General features: G+C 42.8%; 1 protein-coding gene and 1 long non-coding RNA gene across 11 annotated transcripts in view; both read left to right on the forward strand.

Moving 5' to 3' along the window:
* Positions 1 to 14,959, forward strand: part of RNF38 (ring finger protein 38) — a 147,187-nt gene that overhangs the window by 35,771 nt on the left and 96,457 nt on the right. The gene's annotated exons all lie outside the window — the stretch shown is intronic.
* On the forward strand, positions 7,302 to 8,871 carry LOC144334632 (uncharacterized). Its single transcript, XR_013404698.1, has 2 exons — positions 7,302 to 7,423; positions 7,730 to 8,871. It is a non-coding gene; the product is annotated as an uncharacterized LOC144334632 (long non-coding RNA).

The following is a 14,959-nucleotide window of genomic DNA, read 5'->3' on the forward strand; positions in this document are numbered from 1 at the left end:
GGTGGTTGGTATGCCTATAACCCCAGCACTTTGGGAGGCCGAGGTGAGTGGATTACTTGAGGTCAGTAGCTGGAGACCAGCCTGGTCAACATTGGCAAAATCCCATCTCTACTAAAAATACAAAAGAAAATTAGCCAGGCATGGTGGTGGGTGCCTGTAATCCCAGCTTACAACGAAGGCTGAGGCAGGAGAATCGCTTGAACCCGGTAGGTGGAGGTTGCAGTGAGCGGAGATGGCACCACTGCACTTCAGCATGGGTGACAGAGCGAGACTGTGTCTCAAAAAAAAAAAAAAGTATGAAAGAATTATATGTATTTATGGTATTGTAGGTACATTTAAATATTTGTTATGGAAAAGTCTTAAACATAACTATAGAGAGACTAATATAATCCCAGCACTTTGGGTGGCCAAGGCAGTGGATCACTGGGGTCAGGAGTTCAAGGCCAGCTTGGCCAACATGGTGAAACCCCGTTTCTACTAAAAATACAGAAAATTAGCCGGTCGTGGTAGCGTGCGCCTGTAATCCTAGCTACTTGGGAGGCTGAGGCAGGAGAATCGCTTGAACCCAGGAGGTGGAGGTAGCATTGAGCTGAGATCGCACCACTGCACTCCAGCCTGGGTGACAAGAGTGAGACTCCATCTCAAAAAAAAAATTAAAAAATAAAAATTTACCTGAACATGGTGGCATGCACCTGTGGTCCCAGCTACTTGAGAGGCTGAGGCAGCAAGATCGCTTGAGTTCTGGGACTTTGAGGCTGCAGTGAGCTGTGTTTGTGCCAGTGCACTCCAGCCAGGGCAACAGAGCAAGACTGTCTCAAAAAAGAAAAAAAAAATTAATATTTCTACTTCACACTTGTTAAGATGGCTATAATAATAATAAAACAGACAATAACATGTTGTCAAGGATGTGGAGAAATTGGAACATTCAGATTGGTGGTAGGAATGTAAAATGACACAGCCACTTTAGAAAACAGTTTGGCTATTCCTCAAAAAGTTAAATATAGAATTACTGTATGACCCAGCAATTCTACTTCTAGATAGATACACAAGATAATTGAAAACGTAGTCTACACAGAAGCTGTATACAAATGTTCACAGGATTGGTCATTATTCATTATAGCTGAAAAACAAACAATTCAAATGCCCATCAGCTGATGAATAGGGAAACAAAAATTGGTATGCCCATATAATGGCATATTATTCATAAAAATAAACAAGGTTTTGGCTGGGTGCAGTGGCTCATGCCTGTAATCTCAGCACTTCAGAAGGCCAGGGCAGGCGGATCGCTTGAGGCCAGGACTTTGAGACCAGCCTGGCCAACATGGCAAAACTCCATCTCTACCAAAAATACAAAAATTAGCTGGGTGTGGTGGCACACACCTATAGTCCCAGCTACTCGGGAGGCTGAGGCAGGAGAGTCGCTTGAACCAGGAGGTGGAGGTTGCAGCGAGCCGAGATCATGCCACTGCACTCCAGCCTGGGCAACAGAGTGAGACTCCATCTCAAGAAAAAAAAAAAAGGCAAAAAAAAAAAGAAAGATTTTGCTAACATGCCACAACATGGATAAACATTCAAAACATGCTAAGTGAAAGAAACCAGACACAAAAGACGACATGTAGTATGCTTCTATTTATGTAAAATGTCTAGAATAGGCAAATTCATTGGGACAGAAAGTAAATTAATGGTTATCTAGGACTGGAAGGGAGAATGGGGGAGAGCTGACTGCTAATGGATATGGGGTTTCTTTTTGGGATGATGAAAATGTTCTAGAATAGTGAATATACTAAAAACCACTTTAAGAACATTTTCAAGTATTTTTTTTTGAGAGACAAGCTCAGTCTGTTACCTAGGCTGGAGTGCAGTGGTGCAATCACGGCTGGATGCGCCCTTGAATTCCTTGGGCGCTCAAGTGGTTCTCCCACTTCAGCCTTCTGAGTAGCTGGAACTGCAAGCAAACGGCATTGTGCATGTATATTTTTTTTAAAAAAAAAAGTTTAGTAGAGATGGGGTTTCAGTATGTGGCCCAGACTGGCCTTGAACTCCTGAGCTCAAGTGATCCATCCTACTCGGCTTCCCAAAGTGTTGGGATTACAGCGGTGAGCCACCACGCCCGGCCTCAAAAAAATTTTTTTCTGTTTTTTTTGAGACGGAGTCTTGCTCTGTCCCCCAGGCTGGAGTGCAGTTGGCGCGATCTCGGCTCACTGCAAGCTCCGCCTCCCGGGTTCATGCCATTCTCCTGCCTCAGCCTCCTGAGTAGCTGGGACTACAGGCGCCCGCCACCGCGCCCGGCTAATTTTTTGTATTTTTAGTAGAGACGGGGTTTCACCGTGGTCTCGATCTCCTGACCTTGTGATCCGCCCGCCTCGGCCTCCCAAAGTGCTGGGATTACAGGCGTGAGTCACCGCGCCCGGCTAAAAAGTTTTTTTTTTTTTTAAGTTTTTGTTTGAATTAGGATCCACATCAACAAATACTTTGCAAGTGATTCACAGTGCTTCTCAAATCTTTGTCTACTATATATTGCCTTTCCCTTTTATCATTAAAAAAAAAACTGCAATTTTTTTTCTTTTTTAAGACGGAGTTTCACTCCTGTTGCCCAGGCAGGAGTGCAGTGGTGCCATCTCGGCCCACTGCGACCTCCAGCCTTCCGAGTTCAAGTGATTCTCCTCTCTCAGCCTCCTGAGTAGCTGGGATTATAGGTGTGCGCCACCACGCCTGGCTAATTTTTTGTATTTTTATTAGAGATGGGGTTTCACCATGTTGGCCAGGCTGGTCGCAAACTCCTGACCTCAAGTGATCCACCCGCCTTGGCCTCCCAAAGTGCTGGGATTACAGGCATGAGCCACCGCGCCCAGCCAAAATACTGCAGTTTATTTGTTGAAGAAAGCCGCTTGTTTGTCCCATAATTTTTTAGTTTGAACTTTGCTGATTGCATTCCCAAGGTGTCTATTAACACAGTCCTCTGTGTTCTCTCTTTGCACTGCATTGGTTGCTAGAATTAGAGGTTCAGTCATATTTAAGGATACTTTATTTTGGAATTGGGGAATGCAAGACTACATCATAAGGGAGTTGTGTTCTCTCATTAGGAGACTCATATTGTCTGGTTATCTCACTTTTTTGTGATGATAGAAGCCATTGATTTTTACCTCAACCTGTGGGGCTTGGCTGGAGTGCAATGGCACGATCTCGGCTCACCGCAACCTCCGCCTCCCGGGTTCAAGTGCTTCTCCTGCCTCAGCCTCCCAAGTAGCTGGGATTACAGGCGTGAGTCACCACGCCAGGCCATTTTTGTATTTTTAGTAGAGATGGGGTTTTAACACATTGGCCAGGCTGGTCTCAAACTCCCACCTCAGCCTCCCAAAGTGCTGGGATTACAGGCATGAGCCACTGTGCCCAGCCCTAGGTTAATTTTAAAAGTTGAATAAGTATAATGATGGTTAAGTTAGGAAATACCAACTTTTATATTTTGAGCTTTATTTGGTTTTAAAATTGTTCCCTGAAATTCTTTGTTTGCAGTTTGCATGAGTTTAGTTATTATAGATTTTAGAGGGGAATTAAAACGTGTAGAAATTTATACTTATATATCTAGGTGGTTTTGGTGAGTGAAATTTTGACTTTTCTAATTATTGGATAAAGTACTATTGGTTCCTTCCCTGCCTTTCTTCCCAATTTAGGGCAGCCATGATACTCTCTTGCCACCTGGTGGCAGCATATCACAGTTTAAAAGTTATTGAGCCGTCTCTACTTAAAAAAAAAAAAAAAAAAACAAAAAAAACAAAAAACAAAAAACTAGCCGGGCGAGGTGGCGGCGCCTGTAGTTCCAGCTACTTGGGAGGCTGAGGCGGGAGAATGGCGTAAACCCGGGAGGCGGAGCTTGCAGTGAGCTGAGATCGGGCCACTGCACTCCAGCCTGGGCGGCAGAGCGAGACTCCGTCTCAGAAAAAAGTTATTAAGCCTTTTGAGAATATAATTATAAAAAAATAAAAGTCAAGTGGGAGTGGGAAGTTATTGCTTAGTGGGTACAGGATTTTTGTCAGGGGAAACGAAAAAGTTTTGGAAATAGAGAGCGATGATGGTTGCACAACTAAGCTTTATAACTGTTTCAAAGAGTTAATTAGGTTAATTAATGCCACTGAATTTATGTTTAAAATGGTTAAAATGGTGAAGTTTGTGTATATTCTACCACAATAAAAAAGAAAGGGATAGCCTTATGACAGTATATGATCGCATATAAATACATGAGGGGATTCAGTAGTGCAGTTCTTGTGAACAGGACGAATATGTTTGTCAATACCATGTATTTTCTGGGGAGAAAGACCTAGACCAGCCTTTTAATCCAGTTGATTTCCTCTATCCAGTTGAGCAACTTACCCTGCTTCTACTTTATTGTAGGACCTGCAAATGTTTTTGTTTGTTTGTTGTTTAAGAGATAGGGTCTAGGCTGGGTGTGGTGGCTTATGCCTGTAATCCCAGCACTGTGGGAGGCTGAGGTGGGCGGATCACGAGGTTAGGAGATCGAGACCATCCTGGCTAACACAGTGAAACCCCGTCTCTATTAAAAATACAAAAAATAGCCGGGTGTGTTGGCACGTGCCTGTAGTCCCATCTATGTGGGAGGCTGAGGCAGGAGAATTGCTTGAACCTGGGAGGCGGAGGTTGCAGTGAGCTGAGATCACGCCACTGCTCTCCAACCTGGGCAACAGAGTGATGCTCCGTCTCAAAAAGAAAAAAGAAAAAAAAAGAGAAAGGGTCTCATTCTGTCACCCAGGCTGGAGTGCAGTGGCAATCACTGCTTATTTCAACCTCAGACTCTTGGGCTCAAGTGATCCTCCTGCCTCAGCCTCCCAAATATCTAAGATTATAGGTGTGTGCTACCATACCTGGCTCCTTTTTTTTTTTTGAGACGGAGTCTCGCTCTGTCGCCCAGGCTGGAGTGCAGTGGCCAGATCTCAGCTCACTGCAAGCTCCGCCTCCCGGGTTCACGCCATTCTCCTGCCTCAGCCTCCCGAGTAGCTGGGACTACAGGCGCCCGCCACCTCGCCTGGCTAGTTTTTGGTATTTTTTAGTAGAAACGGGGTTTCACTGTGTTAGCCAGTATGGTCTCGATCTCCTGACCTCATGATCCACCCGTCTCGGCCTCCCAAAGTGCTGGGATTACAGGCTTGAGCCACCACGCCCGGCCCCAATACCTGGCTCTTTATTTTATTTTTTGTAGAAATGGGGTCCTGCTGTGTTACTCAGGCTGGTCTCAAACACTTGGCTTTAAGAGATCCTCCTGCCTAAGCCTCCCATATGTTTTAAAATGGCAAATCTCTGAGTAGTTCTTGTGTAAATGGTGATACAGAAAAAGTAATTCTACCAAAAAGCCATTATTAATAGCAGTTACAGGTATTTATAGAGGAGATCTCGGTATCAGATGCGTGTTTTAACTGGTTTATCGTTTGGGTCTATTTCTTTCTTTCTTTTTTTATTTTTTTATTTTTTTTTTTGAGATGGAGTGTCGCTCTGTCGCCCAGGCTGGAGTACAGTGGTAGGATCTTGGCTCACTGCAACCTCCACCTCCCTGGTTCAAGCAATTCCCTTGCCTCAGCCTCCTGAGTAGCTGGGATTACAGGCGCCCAGCTAATTTTTTTGTATTTTTAATAGAGATGGGGTTTCACCATGTTGGCCAGACTGGTCTCAAACTCCTGACCTCAGGCAATCCTCCCGCCTCTGCCTCCCAAAGTGCTGGGATTACAGGCGTGAGCCACCGCGCCCGGCCCTTTTGGGTCTACTTCAACCTGAAATAATATACTTCAAACTTATCTGGGGGTGGGGCAGGCATTTTCTGGAGAACTTTGAATTTCAGAGCTAGAAGGCACTTTACATTATCTAGTTGAGTCTTTTCATTTTAAAGGTGTAAATACTGAGTTGCAGAGAGATTGACTTGAATAATGTTACACAACTAGTCAGTTACTGATAGGGCTGGACTATTTGTACTATACCACTACTACTTTATAGCAAAGATTTATCAAAAAGAAAACAGCTCTCTGCGTGTGTCCAAGGACAGGACTAGTATTTGTTGTTTGTTTTTTCCCTTGTTTTCTTTTTCCTGATGATAATTGTGAGGTTTGTTTTTTAATATCAATCTCTGGTAACCAGAAAATTAAGTTAGCTAAAACATGCAGCTCTGAGAAGTCTGGTTAAGAAGATTCTTCTATATTTAATAATTTACATTTACATTTGCGCTTGCCTAATACTTGGATATAGCTTATCACAATGAACACAAATATAGGGATATGGTTGGTTTGGGGTGGTAGATTGCTGGCCCAGGCCTTAGGAAGACCAGTTCTGTCCTCACTCTGCCCTCACCCTGTCGTTAACTTTCTGTGTACCTTTGGGTAAGTCACCTCCCCTTTTGTGCTTGTTGTAAAATTGTAGATGTGATGAGCTTTAAAGGCTCTCTTCAGCACTGCAGAGCTGCGTGTAGGCTTCAATATTACAGTGATGAATTGCCCTCTGTTATGCCTGTAGTTAAGAAGAACTTAGGGGGTAGAAGCTGCTGCTTTTGGTTGCCTATGAGAGTAGTTAATGCACATAGTGAAAACAAAACCCAGTTATGAAGTTCAGTTGAATGCGTTTTCATTTAGGCTGTTAATACAGTTGGTAATTCTTCCCAGTGTTAAAATCTCAAGCTTCCTCTTGTGAACCCTAAGGTCATTGAGTTTGAGAGAAAACAAATGGTAGTTGGCCATTCTTCCTATGTTTACATTTCTGTTAGGTACTCAATTGTTATTTTGAATGCTGTGCCAAGTATCCTAAGACAGCTAAAGAGTTCAGATTATGTTAAACATGCGTATTTTCATTAGGCTTCTTTGGTGGCTTATTCCTTTCCTTAGTACCTGTTTTAGCAGGTTGGTTGTTACTGTCCACTTACTAGTATTATATATTATCAGATGCCCACACATTTAGGGCTTGAGGTGTGCAGCTATTTACTGCTGATTTGGAATCCTTCAGAGATAGCAGAATTTTAGTTAGAAATTTGTCTCCTAAATTTATGGTAAATGAATTTGTATTATACCTACTATGTGCCCAGCACTGCCCTAGGCTTTTAATCAATTCATGTAAGTCATGGCTTCTGCTCTCAAGCAACTTTTGGTCTAGAAAGAGAAGCAAAGCAGTGTGATGTGTTATAATAGGTGTATGCAGAGGTCTGTGGCAATACAGGAGGAGTCATCTAAAATTGGGCTATTAGGTCACAGAGATGAGACTCCTTATTCAAAATTTCTAGCTACACTTAATCACAAGCACTTAATCAGATTTAAACTTTTTTTTTTTTTCTTTTTTTTTTCTTTTTTTTTTTTTGGAGACAGTCTTGTCCTGTTGCTCAGGCTGGAGTGCAGTGGTGCAATCTTGACTCGCTGCTACCTCCACCTCCCGTGTTCAAGTGATTTTCCTGCCTCAGCCTCCCAAGTAGCTGGGAATACAGGCACCTGTCACCACGCCCAACTATTTCTTTTTGTATTTTTGGTAGAGACAGGTTTCACCACATTGGCCAGGTTGGTCTCGAACTCCTGACCTCAAGTGATCCATCCACCACGGCCTCCCAAAGTGCTGGGATTACAAGCATGAGCCACCATGCCCGGCCTTTTTTGTTTTGTTTTGTTTTGAGATGGAGTCTTGCTCTGTCGCCCAGGCTGGAGTGCAGTGGCGCAATCTCAGCTCACTGCAACCTCTGCCTCCTGGGTTCAAGTGATTCTCCTGCCTCAGCATCCTGTGTAGCTGGGATTACAGGCGGGTGCCATCATGCCTGGCTAACTTTCTGTGTTTTTAGTAGAGATGGGGTTTCACCATGTTGCCCAGGCTGGTTTCAAACTCCTGACCTCAAGTGATCCTTCTGCCTCAGCCTCCCAAAATGTTGGGATTACAGGTGTGAGCCACCGTGCCTGGGCCGATGTGTATTTAAACTTATTAAAGTGTTTTTAGATTTAATTTGGTTAATAAAGAAACAGTTGTTTCCAAACCATTCCCTTGTTACAAATTTTCGTGTGCAGGAAGCACAGGGGAGAAAAAAGCGTCTCATGTAAACTGTTGTGCTGAATTTCTGTTGTCCTCAACTCTTAGAGATTGTTGGGAGAATCCTTGCTGTTTATGTGAGTGCTCAAACTCCAGGAACAGAAACTAATCCTCCATGTGATACAAATCAGTGTAACATTCCCAGAGTTTGTACTTGAGGGGCCAGAATTCTTAGAGGCTGCTAGCATACTTAACACTTGGGCAGGGCTAACTCACTGGGAAACTGCCTGACATGGTCAGAGGTTCAGGTGTGCTTGTGGACCACACAGAACAACCTGAGAGTTTGTAGCACATCACAAAGCTTGGTGGACTTCCCTGTGTAAGAGCCAAAACTTTGTTTGAGAGGCGGGAAAGACGGAAGACAAGGATTGGATTCAAGCAGAATGCACATGGCAGAACAAAACAACTCAGGGACTAAGTGCTACGCTGTGTGGGAACAGCTCTGAAGTTCCACATCAGGGTGAATGGTTTGAGTCTGATAGTTGAAAGGGAGAAGAACCTGAATACATTTTTCCCTAGGCTGTCATTTCAGGTGACATGTTAAAGCTATGGGTTGATTTGTAAAGAGAAGTGTTAACTAATAGCCTTACGGTGTATTGTGACACTCCTTGAGATCAGCTGGCAGTCTGAAGTAGACTGAAAAACTGGATTAAGGAGTTGTTGGCTGGCTTTTCAGAGAGCCGCATGCCTCCTTACTTTAGAGGAGTCTTTTACCAGCTAGTTCTCTCTCCCCTTCACCATCCTCAGGTGGTTCTGGCTTGTGGTTTGATTCCCATGTCTTAGCATGGACTGTTTGCTTTCACTCTCTCTCATCCCAACTCCAGTTTATTCATAAGCATCTGTATACCAGTGTGGGTTCCATTGCTTTCATACATATGGTGACCAGTTATCCAAACTCAAATTGTGTAGAAGGTCTGATGAAGGAATTTAGTTGTAGAATTATTAATATGAAAAAGAGTGCAACAAATAAGTAATTATGCAATTAACCATTATTGAAAAGAAAAAAATTACATGAAATCATATTGCCTCAAAATTGGGGCACATGGCCACCAAATCTACTTTGTATGACTCTTGTCTTTATCCTTACCATGTTCAAGTCCTCTGCCATGTTCAAATTTTCCCAGAAAGCATTTCATGATCAACTTCATTCTACCTGGATTTTTTTCTGTTCTTTGGTTCTAGTACTTGCTATTTATTGCTGATAGGTTGTCTGTAAGTATGTACCTTCCCTGTCATTCTAGAGTAGAAGCATCATGTCACAACAGACTGTCCCATCGCAAAAGAGGGTGAAGTGTCACCCTTGTGGATGCTGAACCCTAGTGGGACACCAGGTGTTCTGGATCCCCTAGCATAATCCAGGAGATTTGAGCCTTTGTAGTCTATGCAGGATTTGCTTGAGTCTGAGGGATAATGGATTAACCAGAATCTCTGGCGATCACTGATGGGTCTCAAAAAAAAGGAGAATGGCTCTTAATGCTGCAGTATGAAGCTATTTTAAATTTTCCAATTACTAAAGAGCACTAACGGCATTTTATTTGAGGGGTGTGGTATTCCCTTATTTATTCAAATCTTTTGTTTGTTTGTTTGTTTGAGACAGGGTTTTCACTCCTATCACCCAGGTTGGAGTGCAGTGGTGCGATCTCAGCTCACTGCAACCTCTGCCTCTTGAATTCAAGTGATTTTCCTGCCTCAGCCTCCCAAGTAGCTGGGACTACAGGTGTGCACCACCACGTCTGGCTAATTTTTGTATTTTTGGTAGAGATGGAGTTTCAATATGTTGGTCAGGCTGGTCTCAAACTCCTGACCTCAAATTATCTGCCTGTTTCGACCTCCCAAAGTGCTGGGATTACAGGCATGAGCCATCGCACTTGGCCTTTGTCTTGATTTTTAATTGAACTTCCTGTTTATCGCCCTTTTTTTCCTTCAGCTTTTAAGTTCCAGGGTACATGTGCAGGAAATGCAGGTTTGTTACATAGGTAAACGTGTGACATGTGACATGGTGGTTTCCAGCACAGATGAACCCATCACCTTGGTATTAAGCCCAGCATAATGAATGCTGTAATCTTCCTGATGCTCTCCCTTCCCCCCAACCTCCAACCCTCATTTTTTTTCTTGAAACCCTTTGCCTTTGGTTTCAGTGAACTGTTCTATCCTGATCATTCACTGTCCTTTTTAAAAATTACTTCTTTTCAGGTGCTTTTGTGGCTTTTTCTTTGTCCATATCCTAAATCAAGAATGGCTAGCTGACTGTCAAATCTTGTTTGCAGATGTTTTATTGGCCCTCAGAGTGTTTTGAAAACATTATTGTAGTTGCTAACAATAAAAATATTTAAAATCTGAATGTATGGCCTTTTTGGGGAAAAGATGACCAGGTTGCACTTAGGTGGCCATTTTCCTGTGGCAGTGATTATTAGAGCTGCTCTTCTGGGAGGGGAACGTGCTGGCTCCAGCCTGCTTGGTTCTATCTAGTGTGTTCACTCATTCATTAGCCAAAAGTTAACTGTAGTTAATTTTGCCTCTGTACATTTTAGTTTGCAACACCTGTCTTCTGTGTATATTCACCAGGTTCTTATCCATAACCTCCTGTTTTCTCTCCACTCGCTCTCCCTGATCACCTCTGTTCCTATTAGTCATGGAAACCAGATGGATGAGTCTGTTTACCATCCTAAGTATTTTTTTCAGTTCAATGGTTATGCCTGCCTTTCAGTGTTTAAGTTCATTTCTTTTTGCATTTTAATTACATTCTTTTTGTTGCTTTCTGGTCTATATGGTTTGATGGCTTGAAATAATTTTCCAACATTGAATGTTAGTTAAGTCTTTATCTATTTGTAGTGATTCCTAATTGTCATTTTGTCATTTGAGTCTTCTGTGTCCCAACAACTGAGTGGTTGTTGTATTGTGCATAAAAATAATATACAGATAGAATTGCTTTGTTTTTCCTTTTTAATGTGAATATATAGCATTGACATTTTTCTCACTCTTGCAACTTTCAGCCATTGCTTTAATACCTTCATGTGAAAATTGGTCTTTGAGGTGTATGCTGTTTTTCCCTATAACCCCTTTTTGCTGTCATCTACTAAAGCTCCAGGCACAGACATTTCTCTCATCCTGCATCCCTCAGTTCATCAGAGATTTTATTATCTGGTTCACAGTGTTGCTGTCCCCACCCCAAGTCTTGCCATCACTGTGCCTGCGGACAATCCATTTAATGTTTCACTTTCTAGGAGCTTAATCTATGTGGAGATAACAAACATACTAAAAACAGTATGATATTTAAAAATAACTTTTTTTTTTTGAGATGGAGTCTCACTCTGTTGCCCAGGCTGGAGTGCAGTGGCCAGATCTCAGCTCACTGCAAGCTCTGCCTCCTGGGTTTACGCCATTCTCCTGCCTCAGCCTCCCGAGTAGCTGGGACTACAGGCGCCCGCCACCTCGCCCGGCTAGTTTTTTGTATTTTTTAGTGGAGACGGGGTTTCATCGTTTTAGCCAGAATGGTCTTGATCTCCTGACCTCGTGATCCGCCCGTCTCGGCCTTCCAAAGTGCTGGGATTACAGGCTTGAGGTGCCACCGCGCTCGGCCAAAAATAATGTTTTAAGGCATCCATAGAAGTAGCATAAGCCTGTGTTTGAAACAAAGCCGTAATTGGGGGATGGACACCTCTTTTCTCCTAGGTTCATGTTTCCGTGTGGAGGGACATCACCATGTAATTCCCTTGGCCTCTCTTTGCCCAGAGGAGGATTTACTAATCTCATTGAAGAACTTGGGCGAGGAACTAGGCAGGGCTTAGGAGCCAGCCACTTGTAGCCTATTCTTGGAAGCTGCAAATTTTCCAGAAACAGATCTCTATGTCGGTAGGCCTATGGTTTTCCAACTGCTGCTGTTATTGGGTAAGCGAATTGCTCAATTCCAGAATGCAATTTTAGGAAACTCATTGTTTTTGTGTCTTTATTTTTATTTATTTATTTATTTTTTTGAGATGGGGTCTTGCTGTGTCACCAGGTTGGAGTGCAATAGCGCGATCTCGGCTCACTGCAACCTCCGCCTCCCAGGTTCAAGCGATTCTCCTGCCTCAGCCTCCCAAGTAGCGGGGACTACAGATGCATGCCACCACACCTGGCTAATTTTTGTATTTTTAGTAGAGATGGAGTTTCACCATGTTAGCCAGGATGGTCTCGATCTCCTGATCTCATGATCCGTCTGCCTCAGCCTCCCAAAGTGTTGGGATTACAGGTGTGAGCCACTGCGCCCGGCCTGTGTCTTTAATTTTTAATGTATTTTTAAAATATGAGCTTTATAATAAAGCTGACAGTTTGGTCACTATCTATTTGACTTTTTTGGTCATGTTTCTCACTTATTCCCAAAATGAGTAGGTAGGTGGATGGAGGGAAGGGATTTTATTTAATGAACCCCCCAAGCCCCAATAGTAGTCATTGCTAAAAGTTCATAGGGGAGATGATACCATCTAGCTTTTTTGAGGTTTGAGTTGGATATTGAGAGATGGCAGAATTGAGGTAGAGTTTTAAAGATGGGTCTAATAGTATGAGAACATTCAGTCAGATTATGGTGAGTTCAAAGAACAGGAAGTTGACAGCCGGTTTGAGCTAAGGCTTTGGCAAGAGTTGGTAGTGATGAGATTAGGAAGATTGGAATGCCTGATGGACAAATTTGACTTTTCCCCACCCTTATAAGTAGGATAAAGCTATTGATGACTCTTATGTAGGGAAATGACAAGGTTAAAATGATGTATTCAGAGTTATCATTAGTGTCTAAGAATAGGCTAATATTCAGTGATAATAAATAGGTTTATAATCTAATGATTCACTGTAAATCAGTTTGGAAGTACAAATGCCTTAATATACTAGAAAATAATCTTTCTTAGAAGTTGTCATTCCTTAAATAGCTGTGATTTCTTTGAACAGAAGGTCAATTCCCAGGCTAATTTAGATGGACTTGAAGGTGTCATAGAGCAATAGTGTTAACTTCCCAAAGCAAGCCTTTTTGAAAGAGGTGTACAAGTTGTTGTTGTTTTTAATTGAGGAGCATGTATATGAATGCATCTTAGACCTTTGTAGTGTTTGGTGAAATCCATCCTAGGTGATATTATATTATAATCAGTATTTTAAAAGGTTTGGGGCCAGGCACGGTGGCTCATGCCTGTAATCCCAGTGCTTTGGGAGGCCGACCTGGGTGGATCACGAGGTCAGGAGTTCAAGACCAGCCCAGCCAGCGTGGTGAAACCCTGTCTCTACTAAAAATACAAAAATTAGCCGGCGTGGTGGCACGTGCCTGTAATCCCAGCTACTCAGGAGGCTGAGGCAGGAGAATCGCGTGAACCCGGGAGGCGGAGGTTGCAGTGAGCTGAGATCATGCCACTGCACTCCAACCTGGGTGACAGAGTGAGACTCCATCTCAAAAAAAAAAAAAAAAAAAAAATGCTAATTTAGTAACCCGGAACAGATGAAAAGCCTGCAAAATGAAATTATGTAAATTTTATCTTTCACTTAGCTGACATTCTTGGAGAGTTTGTGTTGCATATAAATAACTAAGCTCTGCCAGGTTGGACAAAGGCCTTTTTGTAACCTTAGCAGTACATTACAAAGTAGAAAAGGGTATGCTCTTTTTCCATTGAGCTTTTCCTTTCTCATCTTTTCTTCTAACACCCTTTTTCCTACCAGGACCCTACTCTCCCACTCCATAGTCACTATTGGGGTTAAAGGAGCCATGCTCAACTTAGCCTTGACTGTGTTAGATTGGCAGGCAGGTGGAGTAAAAATGTGTCTGCCCATGGAGTATTCAAGACTGTCAGACCATGAGGCACTTGAGGTGGGGAAAAAAAAGTGTTGCATAAGAAGGTTAAAACTGACCTCGTGATCCACACAGGTTGGCCTCCCAAAGTATCTGAGATTATGTAAGTGCCTTGTATGAATAATTTTCATTTTACTTACACAACTAGTGCTTTTTTTCCTTTTGTTATTGGTTTTTAATTAGGCAAATAGTGCTTAATATTGTAGAAGATGCAAACAATACAAAATAGATCAATGTGTCCCCAGTTCCATTGTCCTTTTCAAGGATAATTACTGTGAGCAGTTTGTATATATTTCTAATCTCTGTGTTTAGATAGATACAGGGCCTTAGTATATTTATTTATTCTGTAACTTGTTTTTTTTTCCACTTAATATATTTTGGTAACTTTTCCATGTCAGTAACTTTTTCTTTTCTTTTCTTTTTCTTTTTTTTTGAGATGGAGTTTCGCTCTTGTTGCCCAGGCTGGAATGCAATGGTACAATCTTGGCTCACTGCAACCTCTGCCTCCCAGGTTCAAGTGATTCTCCTGCCTCAGCCTCCCTAATAGCTGGGAATACAGGCACCCGCCACCATGCCCAGCTAATTTTGTATTTTTAGTAGAGACAGGCTCCTGACCTCAGGTGATCTGCCCATCTTGGCCCCCCAAAGTGCTGGGATTACAGGTTACAGGTGTGAGCCACTGTGCCCTGCCACTTTTTCTTTTTTTGAGACAGAGTCTTGCTGTGTTGCCCAGGCTGTAGTGTAGGGCATGATCTCAGCTCACTGCAACCTCTGCCTCCTGGATTCAAGCGATTCTCCTGCTAGGTAGATTTTTCCTTTGAGTTGATTTACTTGTATTTATATTTAGGCTCACTTGCGTCACTCACCTTCATAAAGAACCGAGAGTTGATGAGAAGATACTTTAGTTGTAAGATATGTTGAGACAAAACCAAATACATTGTGTGACTGGTCTGATGTTGGTTGGGGAGTGGCATCTTTGATAGTAAGGTTGACACATGAATTCTCTCCCTGGTCCTGCCCTACTCAGCTTCAGTGCCAAGAGCAAGAGTGAAGGAAAGGGCTGGCCACCTGCCACTGCAGCCCGAGTGGCCTTGTTAAGCA

The sequence above is a fragment of the Macaca mulatta genome, chromosome 15 (genome assembly GCF_049350105.2).
Source record: "Macaca mulatta isolate MMU2019108-1 chromosome 15, T2T-MMU8v2.0, whole genome shotgun sequence".
NCBI classification, from domain to species: domain Eukaryota; kingdom Metazoa; phylum Chordata; class Mammalia; order Primates; family Cercopithecidae; genus Macaca; species Macaca mulatta.